The 25,489-nt window shown below is 43.3% G+C and overlaps 1 long non-coding RNA gene across 1 annotated transcript in view; it reads left to right on the forward strand.

Moving 5' to 3' along the window:
- The first annotated feature begins 1,723 nt into the window (after window positions 1-1,723).
- LOC137380410 (uncharacterized) overlaps window positions 1,724-25,489 on the forward strand; it is a 50,227-nt gene continuing 26,461 nt past the window's right edge. The window contains exons 1-2 of the long non-coding RNA XR_010977017.1: window positions 1,724-2,015; window positions 23,933-24,002. This is a non-coding gene — a long non-coding RNA (uncharacterized lncRNA). The remainder of the gene's footprint in view (window positions 2,016-23,932; window positions 24,003-25,489) is intronic.

The raw sequence follows: 25,489 nt of genomic DNA on the forward strand, positions 1-25,489 counted from the left end.
GGCTCATGAACCTTAGATGTAAAAAGACTGGAGGATCGCTCCGGGGACATGAAAAGGCCGAGGTGGGGCTTCCCCCGTCTTTTCAGCCCGGTGCCGGGAGCCCTGTCTCCTACACAAAACCCAGTTCACTGTCTCAGACCAGATGGTTTAGGTGATGGTGTTGGCTGGGATATTATCGTTTTAATGCCATGATTTGGGTTTAAATCTGTCCCATACAGATGGGATATATGTCTCTTCTGAGTGATATGAAAAAGCCACAAGAATGAGTGATATGCCATGTGACGGCAGCAATTTTAACATGGGTTTACTGCACATCATGGAGGAGAATTCTTTCTGGCAGGGGTTTCGAGAATGCCTTCCCACAGTATTCAGTCGCATTCAATCATTTCAGCAGCAACAGGATTCAACAGATGCCAGTGTGGGGCATGGGGTAAGAGGCTGGACAGCACCAACTCAGGAAATCATGGCAGGACTCTGCTAGTGGCTGGGGAGGAACAGACTAAAGAAGCCACAATAAGACTCGGGTAGGTGTCCAAGTGGATCTAACTCAGAGCTGTAGTAGGGTGAGGAGGAGCTGGTTGACAAATGCACACCAGCTTTCCAGAAGTGAACAATAAGCTTCTCAACAAACATCTAAAGTGGCTATAGCCTTCACTGCACTCTGCTGATATGGAATTATCAACAACTGCCATTTATAGAGTGCAAATGTCCCAAGGCAGTTCAAAGGGGAGACTAGGACACCGAGCTGCAATAGAGAGGAGTTGGGGGAGACCAATGCCACAGTTCAAGAGATAGACTTTGAAGAGGCTTTTGATGTTGATGAGTGAGGTCGTCAGGCAGGGAGGTTGAGGCAGAAATTTCCAGAGTGTAAGGGTGACATGGCTGAAAGCTCTGCCAGTGATAATGGAATAAAGGTAGGGCCATTTTCTTAATCATTTTCAGGAGGTGGGCATAACTAGCAAGGCCAGCATTTGTTGCCCTTCAGAAGATGGTGGTCGGCCGCCTTCTTTCACTGCTGCAATTTGTGTGATGAAGGTGCTCCTGTAATGCTGTTAGATAGGAGGTTCTCTGACTTTGACCCGGTGACAATGAAAGAATGGCCAAAAATGTCTCGTCAGGCTGGCATGTGACTCGGAAGGAAACTTGAAGGTGTCGGTGTTCAAATTCGCCTTATCCTTCTTGGTGGTGGAGGTCATGGATTTGGGAATTGCTGCTGATGAGGATTTGCTGAGTTACTGCAGTCATGGTACGCCATTGGTGGATGGGTGGATGTTTGGGCTATTAGATGAAGTGCCAATCCAGCAGACTGCACAGTCCAGAGTCAGAAGAAGGATGGAAAGAGGAATAAACAGCCAATGCAGGTAAGTCAGAACAAGGGTGATGGACAAATAGAACTTGCTGTGTAACAGGATGCAGATAAAAGAATTTTGAACAAGTTGGAGGTTATATATGGTAAGGCTCGGAGACTGGAGTGGTTAAACATTGGAAAAAGTCAACTATGAAGGTAACAAAAGTCTGAATGAAGGTTTGAGTGAGAGAAATGGGTGATGTTGCCTAGGTGCGAGTTAGTTATTGTTGATATTTAGGTTTTTGGCTTTAAGCAAGAATGAGCAGCTGGCAGAGGGCGGAGGTGAGGGCAAGAGTCCAGAGTTTTTGGAAGGAACTAAACAGGTAACTTCTGTCACGCTATGTCAAGTTGGAAAATATTCTGGCTGATCGCTACTTGATGTCACAAGTGCTGTCGGGGCAAGTTCCGAGGCTTGGATTGTAATGGATTATTGGTCCCCAATAATGTAGTTTGCTGAGTATCTAACCCTGACTACATCTGACTTGGAAGTGCTTGATGCTGAAACTGAATGCCAGAAGTATGAAAATATTCCATTCCACAGCACTGACATCCCTCACTTTGCTGATTATAAAACTTACCAACAGCTATAGAGAAAACTGATGGTATCCATGGACACTGCTGACAAAAGAGCTTTCAACCCATTGTACAGTTATAGTCCTATTTTGCAGTAAGTTGGTTTGCTTTTATACAATGGAAAACAATTCAGATGCAAATTTATTTCAGTGCTTGTAATACTAATTAAACCAATAACTTCTTTAAACAAAACTGGATTCATGTCAATGTATAGTTTGAATGATTAATTTAAGATTAATTGGAATTTAAAAACCATAGTTCCTTAATTGCTTATCAGCTTGTCTGCCTCCCAGGTCCCTCCATGAATAATTGCATTATTGAATGGGTCCTGCTCTTAGTTATGTTCACAATGAATGAGCATTAGTTTCTAGTAGATGACGGTTGCTGATATTAATGTAGGGTTGCTTCAACAGAGAGCGAAATGGAATAAAGCACTTCATTCTGTACCCGTTAATTGTCTGTTTAATTGGATGTACACAAAGGTTTATTAATTTTTGTGTGGCATTTTTAACCAAGTAATTACAAGTTTTACAGGTCTATGTAAATTGCAGTAAACAAACAGCATAAATGCTGGTTACATCGGCATTATTTGCCCCATGCAGGAGCTGAGGTTGTATGTGATATAGTATTAGACTGGAAAATGCTGCTTGCTAATATGCCTAAGCTGAGCTATTTCTCGGCTTTGAAGACGTGAAAAGCAAAGCAAGTCAACCTCGTAGCAAACATTATTGAAGTGTTCCTTCCTCTCTTCCATTCTTTAACTTTATTCTCTATAGCTCCTTGCTACATTTAACAAACTAACTAGTGATTCCTTGCTATATGTAACATGCAGTGGCTAGCAGTTCCTTGACATGTCTAGCAGATGGTGGAAAATTGTTTCTTGTTATATCTATTGGGCAGTGACTGTAGTTTCTCACTATATCTGGCAGGCAGCAGCTTATGTATGTCCACAGCTTCTGTTCTAGAACATTTACTCTTCACACTGTTCATAAACAATACAGAGGGTTGGATGCATTGTCAGTGTCACTGTAGTTCCCCTCTGTGAAACTGAGGATTTTCCAAATGTTGCATCTAGTGTTAGCATTAAGCATTCCCTGATCAGTTCCAGTACAGGTTAAATGCAGAGTAAAGGCTGCTCAGTACTACAGGAACAAGAGGTCTAACACTTATTTTAGGCAGGCACTCTGGACTCTCAGGTGGTGCTGTCTGACAAATTCCAGGGGGACAGGGGGGGGGGGGGGGGATACAGGTTTGAGATATTGCAGCTGGAAGTTGTTCCTCCCCAGCACCTATTTTTTCCCCAGAATTGAAATGCAACAGGGACCGATTTCTCCCCACTTGGCAAATGCTGAGGCTGCATATCATGATGGTGTGTAACCCCAACCCATGATTTTACATCCATTTAAATTAACAGACAGAAAATCATAGTCTGACAATGTGTCGTCTTACAATATGCACTTACAGTGAGTGCTGTGAGTGTAAAAAATGCATTGTTTACCCTAATTGTCTTCAGTGTATATGAATATATTAAGATACAGAATCCTAGAGAAATAAGCAAGGAAAGAGCTGAAGCTCTGGTTAATACTTTTAAGGATCCCATAAATACAAATGTTTTGCCAACAGACTGGGGGATAGCTATTATAATCCTGATATTGATAAAAAGAAAGAGGTGTTAATAAAGCAATTGTATATCAATTATTTGTAATTGATATTGCTCAAAAACATTTTACCAGACACTATCAATGTTTTGATCTAAATAGCATGAAGCCATATAGGATTTAGAAGCAATAAAATATGACTCATAAATTTCTTGAATTATTAATGCAGTATTAATTTAAATGACAGGATAAATATACCTTGGATTTACAGAAGACATTCACGTCTGCATCTGAGATTTTTAAAGGAGCTTAAGGCCCATTGGGTTAATAGCATATTGGCTTGTTTAATAGGGAGTAGAGTTGGTTTTAATGGCCAAACCACGCCCAGTAGGGTTGAGCTCTTTGGGGCTGTTTACACTGTGGATTCCAGTCATACTTAAAAAAGAATCTTCTGTCTATACCGAACCATGTAGCCAAGTGATCACTGCACTAGAGATTGATAGCATTTAACAGAGGCTTCAAAAATGTGAATGTCCTATGGAATGGTACCTGGAATTTAATGTGAATATAAATGTAAAACAATGCACACTGCTGCAGAAATTATGAAACATGCACGCAATAGACCAATATATATAGTCAAATGTAGAAAAGGAAAAGATTTGTGTATAATTATGAGGTAGTCACTAGAGCTACCCAGCAATGTGAGCTGTAATTAGCCAATCTAATCAAACCTGAGAATGCACTGGTAGGCATTTAATTGCAAGTAATAGCTGATTATTTTAACTTTGTGTAACTTCTAATTACATTTGGAGTTATTTTCTAAACTGATATTGAAGTTTGACTCATCCAAAACATAAAATGAAAAGAAAGTTCAACATCACAGTGGCGCAGTGGTTAGCACCGCAGCCTCACAGCTCCAGGGACCCGGGTTCGATTCCGGGTACTGCCTGTGTGGAGTTTGCAAGTTCTCCCTGTGTCTGCGTGGGTTTTCACCAGGTGCTCCGGTTTCCTCCCACAAGCCAAAAGACTTGCAGGTTGATAGGTAAATTGGCCATTATAAATTGTCACTAGTATAGGTAGGTGGTAGGGAAATATAGGGACAGATGGGGATGTTTGGTAGGAATATGGGATTAGTGTAGGATTAGTATAAATGGGTGGTTGATGTTCGGCACAGACTCGGTGGGCCGAAGGGCCTGTTTCAGTGCTGTATCTCTAAGCTAATCTAATCTCTCAAGAACATCTCTAAGTGCTTCAGACACAATGAATTTCTTTGTAGTTTAGGAACTGTTGATATGTCAGAAGCACGGTAACCATTTTTCACACAAGATCTTGCAAAGAGCAATGAGATCAATGGCTTGGAAGAGGGAAGAATGTTAGCCGGGTCAACTCCAAATGCTGTCATGGGATCGTTAAAGTCCACCTAAAATACCATAAGAGGCAGATGTTTTAACATCTCATCTGAAGAATGTCACCACTGACAATAAAATGTCAGTCTAGATTATGTGCTTAAGTCTTGGAATGGTGCTTGAAACCATCACCTTCAGACTCAAGTGAGATTGCTCCCAATAGAGCCAAGTTAACACAGCAAGTAGTTTGAATTGACTGTCAGGATAGCAGTTAAAGTTTAAGGCTCAACCTTCCGTGAACCTTAGCTCATTTCCATACTTTTCTTCCCGTTTCTTCAATTTAGATTTGGACTTTACTGAGTGAATAAAATCTGGTTTTCATTTGGCCTCGCACACTTGAGCAAACCAAGTTAAATTAACATCAGGTTTTGACTGTGACATTTTTGTTATTCATTCATGGGATGTGGGCATCGCTGACTAGGACAGCATTTATTGCCCATCCCTAATTGCCCATGGGAAGGCATGTATTTCTCACCACTGTGCACCCATTATTGAAGTTGTCCTTTACTTGTGGTCTGCGATGACTGTATTTCTTCTTTAATGGTCCATTATCAAAGGCAGGGCACATTATAAGCAAAGCCTTGTTGCCAGTTACAAATAAAAAAGTATCAGATATAAGCTTTCTCCCTTTAAGGAAGTTCTTAAATGATAGCAATTATTTTCATTCTTGAGGCATGGGCATTGCTGGCAAAGCCACCATTTATTCCCCATCCATAGTTGCTCTTCTGAAGGTGATAATAAGCTACCTTCTTATACTACTACAATCCCTGTGGTGACAATGCTCCCACAATGCAGTTAAGCAGGGACAGCTGGGATTGTTCTCCTTCGTACAGAGAAAGCTAAGAGGAGAATTGATAGAGGTGTTTATTATTAAATCATTAAGGGTTTAGATAGGGTAAATAAAGAGAAACTGTTTCCAATGGCTGAAGGGTATATAATTTCAGAACATTGAGGTTTGAGGTGAAAGGCAAAAGAACCAGAGGTGACATGAGGAAAAACTTTTCATGCAATAAGTGGTTAGGATTTGGAATGCGCTGTCTGATAGGGTGGTGGATACAGATTCAATAGTGGCTATCAAAAGGGAATTGGATAAATAAAAAATGGCAGGGATATGGGCAAAAAGCAGGGGAGTGGGAATAACTAGGTTGCTCTTCAAAAGAGCCGATACAGAGTTAGTGGGCTGAATGGCCTCCTTCTGTGCAGTACTATTCCATGATTCTATGATTTTGACCCAATGGCAATGAAGGAACAGGGATATATGTCCAAGTCAGGATGGTGTGTGACTTGGAGGTGTATTTGTTCCCGTGCACCTGCCCTTGTCCTTCTAGATGGTGGTGATGGAAGTCACAGATTGTGTTGGTGTTGCCAAAGAAGCCTTGATGAGTCACTGCAGTGCATCCTGTAGCTAGTACACACTGCAGAAACAGTAAGTTGGTGGTGGACAGTTGGATATTTAAGCTAGTAGATGAAATGAGCTTTATCCTGGACAGTACATTTTTTTCCCATTTCACTGAATTCCAACCTCCCACACTCTGGGGAGCTGCAATAACTGATGGGGCAAAATCACAGAACGAAAAATGTTTACAGCACAGAAGGAGGCCTTTCAGCCCAACATATCTTTGCCAGCTCTGTGCTACAGCCAAGCCCTGAAGCATGGGAAATTTAAAAACTAGTTTAAATCTGAATGCAATCCAGTCACTTAGTTATTTTCATAGTCATTACAGCACAGAAAGAGGTCATTCGGCTCATCGAACTTATGCCAGCTCTCTGCAGAGCAATCTAGCCAGTCCCATTCACACGCTTTATCCCTGTAGCCCTGTAAATTTATTTCCCTCAAGTGCCCATTCAATATTCTTTTGAAATCATTCACCATCTCCACTTCCACCCTTGTAGGCAGCGAGTTCTATGTCATTGCCACTCGCTGCTTAAAAAGGTTCATCCTCACATTCCCACTGCATCTCTTGCCCAAAACCTTAAATCTGTGTCCCCTAGTCCTTGTACCATCAACTAATAGAGCAGTTTTTCTTTGTCTACCTTGTCTTTCTTTGGGCCTCCTTATCTCGAGAGACAATGGATACGCGCCTGGAGGTGGTCAGTGTGAAGCAGCGCCTGGAGTGGCTATAAAGGCCAATTCTGGAGTGACAGGCTCTTCCACAGGTGCTGCAGTACCTTGTCTAAACTTGTCATAATTGTGTACACCTCTATCAAATCTCCCCTCAATCTCCTTTGATCCAAGGAGAATAACCCCAGCTTCTCCAACATAACTTTGTAGCTAAAATCTCTCATTCCTGGAACCATACTAGTCCATCTCAATTAAATAGTGGGGGGAAGGGTTCATGTGAGAAGGTGGAAACAATGAAGTAATAGAGCAGGGTAGCGATCTGAGTAATGATAACCAGAGTGTGGCAGGAAGGGACTGAGCATACAAATGTATGACTGCACTATCAGATTTAACATCTCACACTGAAGAGTGCCTGCAGAGTCTCATCGACAGGTTTGCGGCTGCCTGCAATGAATTTGGCCTAACCATCAACCTCAAGAAAATGAACATCATGGGGCAGAACGTCAGAAATGCTCCATCCATCAATATTGGCGACCACGCTCTGGAAGTGGTTCAAGAGTTCACCTACCTAGGCTCAACTATCACCAGTAACCTGTCTCTAGATGCAGAAATCAACAAGCGCATGGGTAAGGCTTCCACTGCTATGTCCAGACTGGCCAAGAGAGTGTGGGAAAATGGCGCACTGACACGGAACACAAAAGTCCGAGTGTATCAGGCCTGTGTCCTCAGTACCTTGCTCTATGGCAGCGAGGCCTGGACAACTTATGTCAACCAAGAGCGACGTCTCAATTCATTCCATCTTCGCTGCCTCCGGAGAATACTTGGCATCAGGTGGCAGGACCGTATCTCCAACACAGAAGTCCTCGAGGCGGCCAACATCCCCAGCTTATACACACTACTGAGTCAGCGGCGCTTGAGATGGCTTGGCCATGTGAGCCGCATGGAAGATGGCAGGATCCCCAAAGACACATTGTACGGCGAGCTCGCCACTGGTATCAGACCCACCGGCCGTCCATGTCTCCGCTTTAAAGACGTCTGCAAACGCGACATGAAATCCTGTGACATTGATCACAAGTCGTGGGAGTCAGTTGCCAGCATCCTCCAGAGCTGGCAGGCAGCCATAAAGGCGGGTCTAAAGTGTGGCGAGTCGAAGAGACTTAGTAGTTGGCAGGAAAAAAGACAGAGGCGCAAGGGGAAAGCCAAATGTGTAACAGCCCCGACAAACAAATTTCTCTGCAGCACCTGTGGAAGAGCCTGTCACTCTAGAATTGGCCTTTATAGCCACTCCAGGCGCTGCTTCACAAACCACTGACCACCTCCAGGTGCTTATCCATTGTCTCTCGAGATAAGGAGGCCAAAGAGAGAGAACTGGCAGATAAGGCCAAAGATTGCAGAAATGGTAAAAAGACAGAGTTAAAGGCTCTGTATCTGAATGCACGCAGCATTCGTAACAAAATGGATGAATTGTTAGCACAATTTGAAATAAATATGATAGCCATTACAGAGGTATGGTGCAAGGTGATCAAGGCTGGGATCTGAATATTGAAGGGTTTTCGACATTTTGAAAAGACAGGAAGCTAGGAAAAGGTGGCGGGGTAGCTTTGTTAATTAAGCATGTCTTTAGTACAGTTGCAAGACATGACCTTAGCTTGGAAGAGCAAGATGTAGAATCAGTTTGCGTAGAGATAAGAGGAGGAAAGGTAAGAGGGCACTTGTGGGAGTAGTTTATAGGCCCCCTGAAAGTTGCTACACTGTAGGACACAGTATACAGGAAGAAACAAATGGGGCATGTAGAAAGGTACCACAATAGTCATGGGTGATTTTAATCTACATGTAGATTGGGCAAATCAGATTGGCAAAAGTAGCCTGGAAAATGAGTTCATTGAGTGTATTCAGGGCAATTTCTTAGAGCAGTACGTTCCAGAACCAACTAGGGAGCAGGCTATTCTAGACCTGGTAATGTGCAATGAGACAGGATTAATCAATAACTTCATGGTAAAGGGGCCTCGAGGCGACAGCAGTCATAACATGATAGAATTTCATGTTCAGTTTGAAGGGGAGAAGTGTGGGTTTTAGACTAGTGTTTTAGACCTAAGTAAAGGCAATTACAAGGGTATGAAGGCAGAGCTAGCTAAAGTGAACTGGGAAACTAGGTTAAAAGGTAAGACATTAGAGATGTAGTGTCAGACTTTAAAAGAGATATTTAATAATTCACAACAAAGATTTATCCCAGTGAGAAAGAAAGATTCTTTGAGAAGGACGCATCATCTGTGGCTAAATAAGGAAGTTAAGGATAGTAACAAATTAGAAGAAACACTGTACAAATTTGCATAGATTAGTGGTAGGTCAGAAGACTGGACAGATTTTTAAAACCAGCAAAGAATGATGAAAAACATAATTAAGAGGGAGAAAGTAGAGTATAAGAGAAAACTATCGTGTAATATAAAAAGATAGTAAGAGTTTCTACAAGTATTTACGTAGGAAAAGAGTAACTAAAACTAATTTTAGTCCTGTAGAGAGTGAGTCTGTGGAATTGATAATGGAAAACAAGTATATGGTACGGAGGCATTGAACAGGATTTTTGTGTCTGTTTTCACTATGGAAGACTTAGAAAACCTGCCAAAGATACTTGAAAATCAAGGGTGAAAGGGAGGGGAGAACTTAAAACAATCACCATCACCAGGGAAAAGGTGCTGGGAAAAATATTAGACCGATAGGCTGACAAGTCCCCAGGACCAGATGGCCTGCATCCTAGGGTCTTAAATGAAATGGCTGCAGAAATAGTAGAAGCTTTGGTTACAATCGTCCAAAATTCCTTAGATTCTGGAAGGTACCCAGTGGATTGGAAACTACCTTCATTCAAGAAAGGCGGGATACAGAAAGCAGGAAACTATAGGTCAGTTAGCCTAACATCTGTCATAGGGAAATCACTAGAATCCATTATTAAGGAGGTTATAACCAGATACTTGGAAAATCATAATGTGATCAGACAGAGTCAACATGGTTTTGCGAAAGGGAAATTGTATTTAACTAATTTATTAGAGTTCTTTGAGGAAGTGACAACAAGGTGGATAAAGGGGAACCTGTAGATGTGGTGTACTTGGATTTCCAAAAGGCATTTGATAAGGTACCACATCAAAGCTTACTACACAAGATAACGGCACATGGTGTAGGGGTAACATATTAGCATGTATAAAAGACTGATTAGCTAACAGGAAGCAGAGAGTAGGATAAATGGGTCTTTATCAAGTTGGCAAGCTGTAACTAGTGGAGTGCCAGAGGGATCAATGCTGGAGCCTCAATTATTTACAATTTATATCAATGACTTGAATGAAGGGACTGAATGTATTGTAGCTACATTTGCTGATGACATCATGATAGGAAGGAAAGTAAGTTGTCAAGAGGAGGTAAAGAGTCTACAAAAGGATATAGATAGATTGAGTGAGTGGGCAAAAATTTGCCAAATGGAGTATAATGTCCACCTTGGCAGGAAGAATAGAAAAGCTGTATACTATTTAAATGGAAAGAGGTTGCAGAACTCAATGGTACAAACGGATCTGGGTGTCCAGGTACATGAAAAGGTTAGTATGCAGGTACAGCAAGTGATTAGGAAGATAAATGGAATGTTGGCATTTATTGCAAGGGAAATAGTGTATAAAAGTAAAGAGGTTTTACTGCAGCTGTACAGGACCTTGGTGAAACCACATCTGGAGTATTGTGTACAGTTTGGTCTCCTTATTCGAAAAAGGATATAATTGCATTAGAAGCAGTTCAGAGAAGGTTCACTCAACTAATTCCAGGGATGGAGGGCTTATCTTATGAAGAAAGGTTGAATAGGTTGGGCCTCTACCCATTGGAGTTTAGAAAAATGAGAGGTGATCTTATTGAAAGATATAAGATCCTGAGGAGACTTGATAGAGTCGATACCAGAAGGATATTTCCTCTTGTGGAGGAGACTAGACTAAAGACATCTGCAAACACGACATGAAGTCCTGTAACATTGACCACAAGTCGTGGGAGTCAGTTACCAGTGATCGCCAGAGCTGGCGGACAGGCATAAAGGCGGGGCGAAAGAGTGGCGAGTCGAAGAGACTTGGCAGTTGGCAGGAAAAAAGACAGAAGCGCAAGGAAAGAGCCAACTGTGTAACAGCCCTGACAACCAATTTTATCTGCAGCGCCTGTGGAAGAGCCTGTCACTCTAGAATTGGCCTTTATAGCCACTCCAGGCGCTGCTTCACAAACCACTGACCACCTCCAGGCGCTTGCTCATTGTCTCTAGAGACAAGGAGGCCAAAGAAGAAGTAGAGCTAGGGGACACAGTCTAAGAATAAGATGGAGATGAGGAGAATTTTTTTTCTCAAAGTGTTGTTAGTCTGTGGAATTCTCTTCCCCAGAAAGCAGTGGAGGCTGAGTCACTGAATTTATTCAAGGCTGAGTTAGATTTTTGATCGACAAGGGAGTCAAGGGTAATGGGGGGCAGACAAAGTGGAGTTGAGACCACAACCAGATCAGCATGATCTTATTGAATGGCTGGGCAGGTTTGAAGGGCCGAATGGCCTACTCCTATTCCTAAGTCCTGTGTTCCTATCTCCTTGACAAAGAACAAAGAACAAAGAACAGTACAGCACAGGAACAGGCCCTTCGGCCCTCCAAGCCAGCGCCGATCTTGATGCCTGTCTAAACTAAAACCTTCTGCACTTCCGGGGACCGTATCCCTCGATTCCCATCCTATTCATTTATTTGTCAAAATGTCTCATTTGATACTTTGTTGTCACTATTGTAATTTAAATCAATACATACAGCAGTCCTTGTATCTGTTTCAATCTGTCTGAATGTTGATGTGGTAAAGTAGGATGGTATATTGAAATGTGTTAAAAGGGAATAGTGATTTCTTTAGGTGCTGGAACATTCAGACAAAAGCCCACAGGAAATTTGAGACCAGTGATTTTAAAATGCTTGACCTAAGTTTGACCAGTGACAATTTCAGATCAGTCATGTCCCCCAAATAGATCGTGCAAATGAGGCCCTTTAAAAATCATCATAGTATCAAACTGCCTATGCTGGCTCTCTGAGCTATCCAGTTAGTCCCATTCTCTTAGCCCTGCAAATCTATCCTTTTCAAGGATATATCCAGTTCCCTTTTGAAAGTTACTATTAAAGCAGCTTCCGTCACTCTTCCAGGCAGCGGATACTAGATCATAACAACTCGCTGCGTTAAAAAATAAAATTTCTCTCCACCTCCCACAGATTTTAATTCTGTGTCCTTTGGTTGCTGATCCTCCTGCCTGTTGAAACAGTTTCTTCCCTATTCACTCTATTAAAACCCATCATCACTTTTGAATAACTTTAAACCTCCCATGTGCTAAGTACTTTTATTTTGCTTAATTTTGCTCTGATTGACATTGTTCAGGCCTAAAACATGTGTCACTCATCAAGGGAATTTAGGGATGGGCAATAAATGCTGGCCTTGCTTATAACGCCCACATCCCATGAATGAATAAAAAAAAGGTGTTCAAGATGTTATTTGCTTTCGCAGTTGTTACCACATGCCTCAAGTACTGTTATGAAATATTCATCTGCTGTATTTATTACTGTAAGTCTAAATCTGCAGACTCTCACTCTATCAATGTGTTCAGTTTGCCTTCTTTATTTTTCTCCAGGTCCCTTGAGTTCTAATTGTAGCACTTAATTAGAACTCAGTCTATGCAAACAGGGTACCCTGTGAAGAAGCGACCTTTATTATAATTGTCTCATTAATTGCCGCTGACAGTAGATCAGACCATATGTAAAACAAAGCCAAACTGCTGGATGTTTTTATTCTTAACTGGGAAAACGCTTAATTAATGTTTTAAAAAAAAAGGCATCTTTACTTGTTTTTTTTTTAAATGTAGTGGCAGATGAATGCAAGGTCAGTGCTTTCCCAGCATGTGCCCCCAGCACGCACGGAAGTGCAGACTCATTAGAGAGCTTCTAGGATGCAAGCCTTTAATCGCAAGCTTTGAAGCTTTTGAGAAGGTGTCACAACACTGTACAGTTAATGGTTCTAAAATTACACCACTAGGAATGCGCACCCATCATTTTAATTTCTGAAGCTAGCTGCTGACCCATATGTCTTTTTTCCCACAGTAAGTTCCCCAAACTGCAATGAAATAAATAAATAAATGATCATCTGTTTTAAGTGCTGATGAGGGAATAATGTTGGAGAGACACACAGAGAACTTCCCTGCTCTTCTTTTGCCGTGGGAATCTTTTACATCCACCTGAGAGGACAGACCGGCCTTGGTTTAACATCTTGTATGAAAGATGGCACCTCAGTACTGCACCGGAGCATCAACCTAGATTAGATGTTCAAAATGCAATGGGAATTGAGCACTCTTGGGAGTGGATTGGCAGCCTGCCTCTTGTCCCGCCTCTGAAAAAACCCAGAAGTTGGTGGGTTGGAGCCACATTTCCGATGCACTTGGAATGTTTTTGCCCATTTAATCCCCCCCCCCAACCTGTACCCATACCCACCCGTTCACCAATGTTAAATCTCCCCCCAACCAATGTTCCTCCTGGTAACTCATCCAGGTAAGATTTCACTGCTCTTGGAAGATGTAATGACCCTTGTTTTCCCAAAGAAGAACATTCTGTTGAGGTAGTTGCCAATGAGCTTTGTTTCATAACTGTGTAGTGATTGCCAGTTCTGGGAAATGCTCCTTAATGCATGTAGAATGTGTTAAGCAGTTGGTTCTCTAGGATTTAATCCTAGGCAAAGCAATATTATTTTAATTAGATGAGTAACAACAGACTGGAATGCAAAGTAGGGTAGATGATTATTCTCATTAGTAATTAATGCTATGGCATAGACTGAACTAAGCAAATAATGAAGCCCTCCCATGAAACAGATTTTCATTTTTAAAAAAACATGATTTGATTGCAAATCCAGTAACATGATCAGAGCCCCTCAGAACTGAATCCTCTACTCCCTGCTGACCTGGAAATCTATCCAGTTCCTTTTTTAAATAGTTCAACAAAATACAATAATGAGAAGCTGGGACCAATAAATGTCGGCTTCTCCCTCACCAGTGCAACACAGCTAGTTCTCAAATACCAGCTCCATTTAATTTATAATTATCCAGTTTAACATTACATACAAGAGTCAAAGCTGAAACATACACAGACCAAATAGTACGAGATGTGACCCAGAGTGTACTAAACTCAAACAGGAGTGGACACAAACCCAGCTGTATGTTTTCAGACATAAATGAATTATTTTATCTGGATTGCAGGTATACAAGAATTGACACTGAGAAAAATACCAGCCATACAGTAACAAACGTGAGCAGATTTTGACTAAGGTGGCCACCCATCCAATTTCGGACCAGATAGTCTGGTTTTTGATTTGGTTGCACAAACAACATCGTTTCCGAGATCCCCTCCAAGTCACACGCCATCCTGACTTGGACATTCATCACCATTCCTTCATTGTCAAAATCCTGAAATTCTCTCCCTAACAGTGCTGTGAGAGTCTCTTCAGCAGCTAGACCACAGCAGTTCAAGAAGAAGGCCCACCACCTTCACAAAGACAACTAGCGAGGAGCAATAAAATGCCAGCCTTGTCAACGATGCCTGTACTATGACAATGATTTTTTTTTAAAAGCACATTTCTAAAATGTAGACCAGAAAACCAACTGTCCAGTTTTCTAATCGGAAGTTCTTTTGTTTCCACCCACTTGTGTTTAATATTGTAGAGCCATTACTTATTAATGTGTCCATACATATTTTATCAACAAGCAAACATTATTGCTTAAGTTTCCAGCTCAATTTATGCTTGCTTTCAGGCAGAAATACCTTGGTAGCTTCTCTGACGACTCACTGTTTGGCCCCCACCCACACAAATGAACAAACAATTAGAATTTTCTCTTACTGTGTTGTGGGTTGAAGAAGGAATGTCGGCCGGGATATGGGGAAGAACTGTTTAGATAGTGCAGTGGATCCTTAGACAGCCACGGGGGGGGAGTTTAATGCTCTTCCGCCGCAGTGGGTTTGGAGGCAGGGAGAGCATGTAATCGGGTGGGTTGGTGGCAGGGAGAGCATGTAATCGGGTGGGTTGGTGGCAGGGGTCCCGCCACCTTCTTACTTCCGCCGAAATTAAGTCCAAGCCAGAAAGGCCTGTAATTAATTCCCAGTTAAGCGCCTTATCCCACCACCGCTGCAATTAGCCCAGCAGCAGGTGGGCCTGTCTCTGCACAGTAAGCACAGCAAGAAGAAACATGAAGGTTGCTTGCCGATTTTGGGGTGAGTGGGGGGTGGGGGGGGGAGTCCCTAGATAAAAAGCTGTTAGTGCCTGAATGAGGGACCCGGCATCGGGAATGGGGGGGCGGGGCCTGTTGAGAGCCCCCATCCTGCGAGAACCCCCCCCCCCCACCCTAACCTACCTGTGGCCTGGGTCCAGCACAGCTCCTCGGCCTTGGGTAAGTGTCCCATTGGCAGTAGCCACTGCCTCTGCAGTGGCACTGTTCAGTTAAGGAACTGCTGGCCTCTGATTGGCCAGCAGCTCTCAGAGGGCGGAACTTACATCTCCAAGGCCCACCACTGTCCAGTTAAGTGCCTAATTTGCACTTGATTCGGCAGACCACCCACAGAAGGGACGATGCTGTGTTCTTGCCAATGCTTTTGTCGGAGGTAGAGACCCCCGTCACCCGGATAAAATCCTGGCCATAGTCTCGATTTATTATCTCTTCAAAGAGTACCTTTGATAATACAACACTCCCCAGTGCCAAACATCAGCCTAGATATATTTTCTTATTCATTCACAGGATATGGGCGTCACTGGCAAGGTCAGCATTCATTGCCCACCTCTAGTTGCCTTTGAGAAGGTGGTGGTGAGCTGCCTTCTTGGTATAGGTACACCCACAGTGCTGTTGGGAGGTAGTTTGAGGGTTTTGATCCAGTGATGATGAAGGAACGGTGATATATTTCCAACTCAGCACCTTGCTACCCTTGTCCTTCTAGGGAGTAGAGGTCATGGGTTTGGTAGATGCTATTGGAGAAGCCTTGGAGAGTTGCTGCAGTGCATCTTGTAGATAATACACGCTGCAGCCACTGTGCACCATGAGGGTATAAGTGGGTGGATGGGATGCCAATCAAGCAGCCTGCTTTGTCCTGGATGATGTCAAGCAGAAAATGTTGCAAGTATATAGTAGATAATTCAGCACCTGTATAAATGAAAAGACGGGTTAATGCTTTGTTTGAATCCCTTCATCAGAATAATTGATAGATGAAAAAGCAAATTACAGTGGGGGGTGGGGGATGCGGGGGAAGCGAAGGAGCAAATGAAAGGTATTCTCAGTCACCCCCTTAGCTTCCCCTCTCACCTGGCCTCTGTACCTCCGTGGTCTTGATCACTGGCAATGTCATTTACAACCACCTCCAAGTATTCCTCACTTCCCACCCCCACAGAGCCTCTTCCAACCTTACTTCTCCAGTGTCACTAACAACTCCAATTTCAATCTCCTAACTGCGTAACTTTTGGCCTTCAGTTCAGCACAATATTTCAGCAGCTCCCATTTGCTCAACCATTCCCTCTTCCCCATGTTTGATGCCTTTATCCCCACCCATACCTTTACATTTTCCCACCCCTCGTTCGTTCCCTCTGGTATGAGGTACATGGCTGTTTTAGCCATCCATCATCTCAAAATGCACATCAGGCCCCTTGACACCAGTAAAAACGGAAAGAAGGGGTCTGAGACCACCTTCCATTTTCTAGTGCAGGTGACTGAGGAATATAGCATTACTTCTGTGCTGGCCTCAGTCACAAAGCAGGCCCACTAAAGCCTTGCATTATACATTGTTGCCCAATTTCCACTAGCCCATCTGGCTAAACTTCATAGCCTAGCCCTGAACTTGCATCTTTTTCTAGCTTCTCTCCTATTTGCCCTCATGGCCTCTCTGAGCTCATTTTGTACTTGAGACCCACCTCCTGCTCCCTCGACCCTATTCCCTAAACTGCTGATCACCCAACTTCCCTTCCTAGTCTCCGCGTTAGCCAATATTGTTAGCGGTTCTCTCTCTTCAGGTGTTGTCCCTCTCTCCTTTAAATTTGCTGTCATCACTCTCTTCTTAAAAAATCAACCTTTGACCCCACCATCCTTGCCAACTACTGCCCCATCTCCAACCTCCTTTTCCTCTCCAAAGTCCTTGAATATGTAGTCGCCTCCCAAATCCATTCCCATCTTTCCCGGAATCCATGTTTGAGTCCCTCCAATCAGGTTTCCGCGCCGACACAGTACCAAAACAGCTCATATCAAAGTCTCAATGACATCCTATGTGCCTGTGACTCCTCATCCTTCTCGACCTGTCTGCAGCCTTTGACACAGTTGACCACACCATCCTCCTCCAACACCTCTCCCCCGTCATCCAGCTGAGTGGGACTGCTCTCACCTGGTTCCATTCTTGTCAGAGAATCACTTGCAATGGCTTCTCTTCCTGCTCCCACATCGTTACCTCTGGTGTCCCCCAAAGATCTATCCTTGGCCCCTTCCTATTTCTCATCTACATGCTGCCCTTCAGTGACATCATCTGAACGCAGAGTTATTTTTCACCTGTTCTGATGAAAAGTCACTGACCTGAAATGTTAACTTTACTTCTCTCTCCACAGATACTGCCAGACCCGCTGAGTATTTCCAGCACATTTTGTTTTTGTTAGTTTTCACATGTACACTGACGACACCCAACTCTACCTCACCGCCACCTCTCTCAACTCCTCCACTGTTGCTAAATTATCAGACTGCTTATCTGACATCCAGTATTTGATGAGCAGAAACTTCCTCCAATTAAATATTGGGAAGACTGAAGCCATTGTCTCCACTCCAAACTCCCTTCCTTAGCTACTGACTTCATCCCTCTCCCTGGAAACAGTCTGAGATTAAGCCAGTTTGTTTGCAACCTTGTTGCCATATTTGACCTCGAGATGAGCTTCCGACCTCATAGTCGTGTCAGCACTAAGACCACCTATTTCCATCTCCGTAATGTCACCCGACTTCACTCCCGATTCAGCTCATCTCCTGCTGAAACCCTCATTCATGCCTTTGTTACCTCTAGACTTGACTATTCCAATGCACTCCTGGCTGGTCTCCCACATTCTACCCTCCATAAACTTGAGGTTATCCAAAACTCTTCTGCCCGTGTCTTAACTCGCACCAAGTCTCACTCACCCATCACCCCAGTGCTCGCTGGTTTGCATTGGCATTCGGTCAAGCAACATCTTGATTTTTAAATCCTCATCCTTGTTTTCAAATCCCTCCATGGCCTCACCCCTCCCTATTTCTGTAATCTCCTCCAGCCCCACAACCCTCAAAGATATCTGTAATCTTCTAATTCTGACCTCTTAAGCATCCCCAATTTTACTCGCTCCACCATTGGTGGTTGTGCCTTCAGTTGCCTAGGCCCTAAGCTCTGGAATACCCTCCCTACACCTCTCTGCCTCGCTACCTTGCTTTCCTGTTTTGAGATACTCCTTCAAACCTACCTCTTTGATCAAGCTTTTAGTCATCTGACTTACTATCTCCTTATGTGTCTTGGTGTCATATTGTTTTATAACAATATGAAGCACCTCAGGACGTTTTTATACATTAAAGTCACTATATAAATGCAAGTTTTTGTTTTTGCCTTTGTAACAAATGGCGTATTTTTCTTTTTGTACCTTCGGCAAACATTGACCTCAAGTATCCACAGGGTCGGAGGTGTAAATTGGCTCAAAAAGTAGCTTAGCTACCAGGAATCACGCAGGATTGAGACACAGCAGGTTTGGGCCCAGGCTGCTAATTTCCAACAGAAATTCCATCCATTCCAAACATGGCCCATAACGTAGGAGGGAACAGCACCAAAGGGAGGGAATTCCCACACCAGGAATTTTCTCATCTGCCAGTCTCCTCACCATCAAGTGAACTGGTGAATCCCATGTATGGATCAATTGAGCAGTAGAAGTCGACACAACTTAGAGTTCCATGCCTAGGTCCAGGTCCATTGGAATATCACCAACTATCAGCTCCCTTATAAAGGAGGCAAGTTGGGCAGCAAAGAAAAACTTTGTATGGCTCACCCAAAGAGTAGCTTTTCCTGTCCCACTCCCATACCAGAAGATACCTAAGATGCATCAATAGTGGTCTGGGTGCAGTTGCTTTCCTGTTAATTAGCTGACTTTGTCATGCCCTGGGTAAATGGGTGGGATCAGGAGAACAGATCATCAGCAAACAGTCCACCATACGTCCACTGGCGGAATGGGGCTAAGGATTGTGACCCTATTAGCTAACACTCCCAAAATCAGTTCACAAAATCTCCTTCAAACTGTCTAAAGGATGGTAAAATTACATATTTTATTCAAAAATGCTTTTTTTGGATTTTTAGCAAGAAACAGATTGAAGTGAAGGATTGCTTGCTATGTGGTGCTCTACTTAACAAAAAGTAAATGCATATAAAAAATTAAAGCTGACATCTGTTATGTGCAACCTTGCAGCAGTCTACTCTGAGCCTTTTGCAGTGCTGCTGTTCAAATTCCCTACACATCTGAGATAAACCCTTCCCGATATACCATAATTGAATCGGGAATAATCATGCATTTCTGAGCATTTCTGTAAGAGGAAGAATGGGAGATTGTGCCTCTCATCCAACAGCACAACATACCAATTTGCACTGGAGCAATATAGAGCTGATTTTATCTCTTGTGAGTGATATTGCATGGACTTCCTAGATTACTGGCATGTCGGGCAAGTTATACACAGGGCTGAATTTTGTTCTCTTGTCGGAGGCAGGTTCGGTGGTGTGGGGTGGTGGACGGAGAATCTCCGCAGAGCGTTCTGCCACGAAACCCAGCCATACCGCAGATAGTTGATTCCGTCAGAGGCGGGGTAGTAGCGTGGCGGGAATGACACCCCAAAGCGACGGCATCGAAACTTAAATGTTCGAAATGCTGCTTTGAATAAATTTGAATCTAATTCACTGCAATTCATCGAAGGATCCTCAATTTTGTGGTTGATGTTCAGCACTCACATGCCTTTAGTTTCACGACTTTGAAATGCTGGTGCCACTGAGGCAAGAGTCCTCGGTGCCGCAAAAGGGAAGGTAACCTAACCATAGTAGCATTGGGGAAGTGGGGTTTACAGCGGCCATTGCCGCTATGCTGAGTGTCCAAAGGGCTTGTGTGTGAATGGGGGGAAATATGCAAGGGGCTTGTGTGTGAATGGGGGGAGCTCTGCAAGGGGCTTGTGTATAAATGGGGGAACATTGCAAGGGGCTTGTGTGTGAATGGGGGAACTCTGCAAGGGGCTTGTGTGTGAATGGAGGAACTCTGCAAGGGGCTTGTGTGTGAATGGGGGATCTCTGCAAGGGGCTTGTGTGTGAATGGAGGAACTCTGCAAGGGGCTTGTGTGTGAATGGGGGGAGCTCTGCAAGAGGCTTGTGTATAAATGGGGGAACATTGCAAGGGGCTTGTGTGTGAATGGGGGAACTCTGCAAGGGGCTTGTGTGTGAATGGAGGAACTCTGCAAGGGGCTTGTGTGTGAATGGGGGATCTCTGCCAGGGGCTTGTGTGTGAATTGAGGAACTCTGCAAGGGGCTTGTGTGTGAATGGGGGGAGCTCTGCAAGGGGCTTGTGTATAAATGGGGGAACATTGCAAGGGGCTTGTGTGTGAATGGGGGAACTCTGCAAGGGGCTTGTGTGTGAATGGAGGAACTCTGCAAGGGGCTTGTGTGTGAATAAGGGATCTCTGCAAGGGGCTTGTGTGTGAATGGAGGAACTCTGCAAGGGGCTTTTGTGTGAATGAGGGAACTCTGCAAGGGGCTTGTGTATGAATGAAGGGAACTGTACAAAGGGATTGTTTGTGAATGGGGGGAGCTCTGCAAGGGGCTTGCGTATGAATGGGGGAACATCAGGTGACACCGTCACCATTGCCGCACCCCGCCAGATGATTGGAGAGGACGGCCGTCGCCATTATGCAAAATGGGCGCCTTCTATATAATTGTGATGGCGCGGCCGTGAGACCGTCGCCTTTTTACAGACCTGGCGTGATCATAAAATTCAGCCAATAGTCCGAGATTCCTCTTACGAGTGTCAGCTTGGCATGTTGGAAGTAGTCTTGTGGATTCAAGGCTTAATCCAGAATTTGAGTGTGTAGTTCAATCTGATCTGTTAATCCAGTGCAGTAATAAGAGCCGGCTGCATTAGTTGGAGTCCTATTCTATCTGTGAAACATGAAACCAAGGTTCTGTGTACCCATTCAGAGGGTGTTAAAGATCCCATTGCACTATTTGTAGAAGAGCAAGGATCCTTCATGACATTGAGCCTATAGCTACATTTAATCATACAGGGAGAAAAATACCAAGAAATGTAACAGATTTTCAAAGCCTGGAAGGAAATGCAGAAAGATGTATCAGACTGCTCAGATACAAATCTCCACACATCTGCTTCATTCTGTATTGGGGAGTATTATAGAAGGACATGCTGGATAATGTGAATAAGTGCCTCAGTGGGAATGGCTAGAAAATATATCAGCAAAAACTGATATTAAAGCGCCATCGAGGTGGCTAAAAGTCCTCTGGGCAACCACAGCAATGGAAAAATTTGCATACGTCCTGAGATCTTATTTAGACCTCTTCAAGAAATACTGGCAATTATTGGTTGCCTTTTTTGTCCACATCTGGCATTTCTGTTTCAAAGCTGAGATCCCAAATGCATACATCAATGCTGAAGATTAAACCCAGTTAAAGCTTGAAAGGTCATTCCTTGCTTTTTGTTTGCTTGGAAACAGAGCAACAGCAACTAGGTTTTGCTCTTTGCTTCGCACATCATGATAGCATCCCATGCGTGTATTGGTTATATCCCATCATCAGTTGTGTCACCATCCCTGTGGCAATTGCATTGTTGCTATGGGGAAAGTTGATAATTAATTATGTAGGTGCGGCAGTTGGGATGGATTGCATTGAGAAGAGAGCACTTTTTTTCACCAATTAGCGCAGACAATTATAGTTAAAAGACCAAAACGCAGTGCCTCGGCATATTGGATCACCAGCACATGGTGTTACGGAGCAGGAAGGTATGAACAACTGTCCATTGTCCCTTACTCACTGCATTGCCAATTTCTGCCATATCCGCGAGAGAAAACACTAAGCAGAGAACTGATAATTCCCCAAAGTACAGGGAGGAAAAGTGGGAAGGAAAGTCATCCAAGACCACTTTGCCTAGCAACTATTTTTAAACGAGGGTTAGCAATGACCTGGTAAAATACCAAATGTCTAGCCCCTCAGTTGGGTGCACATGTGGTATGGAAGCAACTAGCTCAGGAGAAAAGGAAGACCTCGAGGTTTGTTTTTTAAATTCGCTTGTAGTCTTTCTGGTCACATTTTCACAGTGAGAATAATATTCTGGTGGTTTTAAATGTTCATTTATATTGATTTTTGGGACTGAAATGCCGATGGGTTTGATCTGGTGAGCGTGTATCTTGTTTGGCCATATGAGCAGATGGATTCATCAACATCACCAATGATTGGACAACAACAACTTGCATTTACAGAGCACCATTAATGTAGTAAAATGTCCCAAGGCACGTCACGGGAGCAATTATCAAGCAAAATTTGACATCAAGCCACATAAGGAAATATTAGGACAGGTGACCAAAAGCTTGATCAAAGAGGTAGATTTTAAGGAGTGTCTTAAAGGAGGAGAGAAAGCTAGAGAGGTGGGGAGGGAATTCCAGAGCTTAGGGCCTTGGCAGCTGAAGGCATGGCAACCAATTGATGGGGGCAATAAAAATCGGAGATATGCAAGAGGTCAGAATTGATAGAGAGACCTTGGAGGGTTGCAGGGCTGGTGGAGGTTATAGAGATAGGGAGGAGCAAGGGATCTGAAAACAATGATGAGAATTTTAAAACAGAGGCACTGCTGTAGAGAATGGCTACCCGACCCTAACCCGACGGGATCCGATGACATGTGTCGGGTTCGGGTCGGGTCGCCCTTCCGAGTCCGGCATTCGGGCTAGGGTCGGGTCGGGCCGGTAGGACACGGTGACAGCCAGGACATCAAGGCGGGAAACACTCTGCTCTAGTCTGCAGTGAGCGATTCCATCCAAGGTAGAGCACAATCTCGTCAATAAATTTCTGGTGGTCGGGTCAGGTCGGATCGGGCGCGGGAAAAAATGAAAGGACTCGGGCCGGGTCGGGCTCGGGTCGGATGTGGTTCTGTCGGGCTCGGGTTGGGTTTCATTTGCAGACCCGAGCCGGTCTTTACACTGCTGGACTGGGAGCCAATGTAGGTCAGTGAGCACAAGGGTGATGGTGAACAGGAGTTAGTGCAAGTTAGGATATGGGTAGCAGAGGTTTGAATGAGATCAAGTTTATGTAAAGTACATGATGGTAGACTGGCCAGGAATGCATTGAAATATTCGAATCTAGAGGTAACAAAGGCATGGATGAGGGTTTCAGCAGCAGATGAACTGAAGTCGAGAGGAAACAAGTTCGCCAATGAGTGCTTGCAAAAGAATGTTCTTCAACAGAAACCTGTGATGAACTGGGTTAGTAAATCAAGGGAGCATGGAGATTATTAATAGGTATGGGTAAGAGGATGTATTATAAAGTGTTACTTTCTTCCTTTCATTGCACTTTGCTCTCTATCGCACACTTATCTTGGTCAAGATGGTTAACAGTAGATGTTTCAATAAATTCTGTCAGTGTCAGAAATGATAAAAGACTCTATACACCTTCAACCTACCCAACCTCACATAGTCATATCCTTGTTTAGGTCCAGAACAGATCATTTTTATCTTGAGGCTCAGTTTAAGTCGAAAGATACGAGCATTGCTGTTTTTTACCCTCGGACATTAGATGGCTTGCTTTATTGTATGGATGTTTCCGATTGAAAAAAATTACCACTTTTCAAATTGCAATGACATTATTTCTCTTCATTTCTTAGCTGATGAAGAAATCTGCAATCCTGAAAGCTCATGAAACATATTGTCATCCAGCAGTCAGTTCAACAAAAGGTATCACAGTTAACCATAAAGAAGCTGTTTGCCTACAGACTTTGGCTGACATAACAATTGGAAAGATTGAATTTCAGGTTAATAGGAGGATGGAAGTGTCTCATAGTATCTGGGACTGTTAGGGGCGGGTGAGGAAAGACAATGTAATTGTTCTGTAAGTTGGTATGTCCTTATCATTTCTGATCTGCTTAAGACTCCATTTAATGCTGATGCAGTGATATATCAATATACTGTAATGAATAATGACATGGTAATGTGGAATATTAGTACTTCAGCTTTCTGTGACACACGTTCCCTCCCCGCATTGATGTACCCTGATCACAGTCATCTTGTCAAAGTAGACATGGCTCATTTCCTCAGGACTAATACCATTGTTATTCTTCCATGAATAAATTGGATAAACAGTTGATGGAAAATATGTGCAGGACTATAGGGAAAGAGCCAGGAAGTGGGGCTAGTTGGATAGCTGTACCAAAGAACCGACATAGACACGATGGGTCAAATGGCCTTCATCTGTGCTGTATCAATTTATGATTCTATGTTTCACAGTAACTGGTTACAGAATTGCATTCCCACACCCTGGGAACATGTTGCCTACCCCTTCTTCATGAGAAAATTGTGAGTAGCACAGGAGGGTTGAATCCAAAGTAAAGCATAAATATTGCATTTATATAGAACCATAGCACATTTTAAAGTGGTTCGTATGGAGCAAGATGCATAGAGATTGTTACAAAGACATCAGCTATTTTGCATAAAGCAACTTACACAAAAAGCAATGAATGTCTGGCCGGTTAATCTATTTTTAGTGGTGTTAACTGAGATAGGAACATTACTCAGGACACCAAGAAAGCCCCTGCTTTTCTCCAAGTAGTGGAATCTTTAACATCTTTCTAAAAGAAGCTGCTGGCAACTTGGGTAAATGTTTCATCTATAAGACATCACTTCCAACAATGCAGCACTCCTCCAGTACTACACTGTAGTGATCATCTATCTTATGCAGTGCTAAAGTAGAGCCTGACTGAACAACCTTCTAACTCAGAGGTGGGATTGCCACCGTTCAGCCAAGCTGATAAATGGGGAGAAAGCCATTTCAAATGCAGCAAGTGCACAATTTGGATGGAGTGAAAGGAGAAAGGGTTGTTTTTCATTGAAAATGATAAGCAAACGTGTTTATTTCAGTTGCTTAAGACTCATCACAGTTCAGCTGAATTGCAATTCCTACATTGCAAGCAGTCTATCTCTTAATACTTGGATTCAAAGATCACAGTGAAGGGCGACACTCTGGGATGAGTTTTTTTTTGTATGTTTATTTAATTTCATCTTAGTTTGTTCAGTTTTCTTACCCACTTTTTTTCATGTTTGTACTTGCTGCTGTTCAATTTTCAGTCCGTTAACATCCTATCTGTACTAATGCTTTGTCTTTCAACACACCATTAACATATTGTTTGCCTTTGCTCCATGGTATTCTGGTCAGCTATTCTGTGGCC

Source organism: Heterodontus francisci, chromosome 19 (assembly GCF_036365525.1).
Source record: "Heterodontus francisci isolate sHetFra1 chromosome 19, sHetFra1.hap1, whole genome shotgun sequence".
Taxonomy (NCBI): Eukaryota; Metazoa; Chordata; class Chondrichthyes; order Heterodontiformes; family Heterodontidae; genus Heterodontus; species Heterodontus francisci.